Source organism: Gavialis gangeticus, unplaced genomic scaffold (assembly GCF_001723915.1).
Source record: "Gavialis gangeticus isolate Ggan-Ray unplaced genomic scaffold, GavGan_comp1, whole genome shotgun sequence".
Classification (NCBI taxonomy): Eukaryota; Metazoa; Chordata; order Crocodylia; family Gavialidae; genus Gavialis; species Gavialis gangeticus.
In genome coordinates, this window is record NW_017729034.1 from 22,030,930 (window position 1) to 22,033,641 (window position 2,712).

A 2,712-nucleotide genomic window follows, 5' to 3' on the forward strand; every position below is an offset into this window, starting at 1 on the left:
CCGGGGGAGGGCGGGGTGTGTGATTGACATGGCGTCGGGGGGCGGGGACTGTGGAAGTTGGGGAGGGGTCTGGAAGAGGGGGGCGTGAGAGCGTTCTGACCTGTGTGTGGTGTGTGTAAGGGACATGTGTGTGCAAGGTGTGGTTTGGGTGTATGTATGACGTGTCAGTGGATGGTGTGTGGTTGTGTGATGCACGCACGTGTGGATGGTGTGCCATTGTGTGTGATGTGGGGAGGGGGGCATATGTTGTGTGAGACGTGTGTGATGTGGGGGTGTGGATGGTGTGCGCTTGTGTCTGTGTGTGCATGATGAGTGGATGTGCATGATGTGTGGTTGTGTGGTGTGTGTGTGTGCCTGTGCCCGTATGGTTTGTAGATGTGTGTGTGGTCTGGTTGTGTCTGGAAGTGTGTGTATGTGTCTGTATGGTGCATGTCATGTGGTTGTGTGTATGCTGCATGGGGTTTGGTTCTGTCTGTGTGGATGTGTGTGGTGTAGTTTGTACTGGTGTAGTGTGTTTGTGTGCCCGTGCCCACTGTTGGAAACACCTCTGATAATTTGTGGAAGCACTAAAAGCTGCTCAGTCGCATTTTGTTTTATGGTTTCCACATCACAAAATCTTCTTCCTTTCAAAGTTTTGTTTTGTTGAGGGAAGAAAGAAAAGTTGCATGGGGCCATATCAGGTCAATATGGAGGCTGCAGCACTTGTGGGATACAGTGTTTGGCTAAAAACTGCTTCACAAGCTGTGCTGAGTGGGCATGCGCATTGTCGTGGTGAAGCATCCACTTTTCTGGTAGTTTTTCTGGTTGTTTCATTCCCAGATCACCAATTAGAATTGAATGACATGAACCAACAGACATTCCAGCTTCTTCTGCTAGCTCTCGGACAGTCAATCACCCATCATTTTGAACTAAACTGCAAACCACTGCCCCATTTTCATCATTTTGTGATGTTGAAGGGAATCCGGAACACTCATCACTTTCGACCGATGATCGTCTTTCTTTAAACCAATGATACCATTCAAAAACTCTTGCACAGCTGAGTGTTATCACCAAATGCTATTTTAAGTCATTCAAATCTTTCACTTGTCGTTTTCCCAGTTTTCATGCAAAATTTAATGCACACGAGTTGTTCTGGACACTCTGACATAACAAAAGGGGACATGATACACAAACGGTCTTACTTCAACTGCCGGCCACCAGCGTTCCCTCTAAGCCGCACAGCCGCGCAGGCATGCTTCTGCCACACTGCCAGGCACACCTGCATGGCCATGCATGCCACACAGGTTAGAGGGAATGCTGCTGGCCACAGAAAACTGGGGAAACACCATGATCTGCTAACCTGTCCAGAGGAGTCCCAACATGCCCAGACACATCCAGCAAAGCCACACCCCCCACCCAATACTTTGTACCACAAATACATGTTCAGTCTCCATACTTTTTGAACAGACCTTGTATGTGAAGGGGGGAGAAAGAGACACTGTGTGCCCAGGTGTGGAGGGGGAGAAGGAAGGGATTGCAGGGAACATCTGGTGACCAGGGCCTGTAGGGGGCATTTGTAAGTAGAAGGCAGGGTAGATTTGCACCACATAGACCAGTGATTCCCAACCAGTGTTGAAAACATTTGGTCCTGTTGTGGTGTTTTGGAGTTCTGTAGTAAAAAAAAAAGAGTGAAAAGTAAGAGCAGGTATTTTCTGAGTCCACTGAGGGGTGTCTCAAATCTATGGAGTGGTGCCCTGAGTTTAAAAAAAGTTGAGAATCACTGTCATAAACTAACAAAAGTAGATTTATTTACACACACACAAGTTTTCAAGGGCTGTAGCTCACTTCAGATGCTGTGAAAGGACATGCAGAAAGCAGAGTACAATATAAGAAATAGAAATTTGAATACAAAAGACAAGGTGGGGGAGGGAAGGAAGGGCAAAGTAGTGCTGGGAGAGACAAGTGTTTGTAAGACCAGGTCCATGGTAAGAGGCAGAGCTGTGGGGTGTTTTGCCCTGCGCCCAGGGAGCACTTGCTGCATCCTCCAACCCAGGCCCCAGGGAGCTAAAAAAATTGCAGGACCATCAGCTTTCCCTCTCCCAGGGCAGCTCAAGGGGCTGCAAGCAGGAGTGGTAGGAAATAGAAAACAGGTTGGATGTCAGGAGAAAGATGAGAGCAGTGGGTGAGGTCAGTGAAGATGCAGAGCAGGCCCCCATGGGAATCAAGAGGGTTCCTTTGGTTGAAGTAATTTCAACAACATCACACAGAGGAGTGGAAGGAGCTTTCCTGACAGTGCTGGACAGGGCCATCCTTAGGGGGGGCAAAGCAGGGCAACTGTCCCAGGCCCCGCACTTTGGGGGGCCCTGTGGAGCCAGTGCTGCTGCCACTGGCTTCACGTCCAGCCGCTCAACACCCCCTCCCCTCTGCACTGCCAAATCTGCCACCAGCTTTCTTCAAGTCCAGGGCACACAGGGCCGGGGCCCCACACAGGCTGATTTGCCCTGGGCCCCGCACCCTGCTCAGGTCATCTCTGGTGCTGGATAAGAAAAGTGTCTTTGGTGGTACCTTTTACTGGATGAACCATATAGCTGGGAAGGATGTTAGACACATTTTCAGGTACAGGGTGCCCTTCTTCAGATCAGCACTTTGTGCACAAAAGCTTGTCTATCGTCTCTCCCAGCTATACAGTCAAAGGACATTCATAAGCACTGACTGGGGGGGGGGGCACAACAC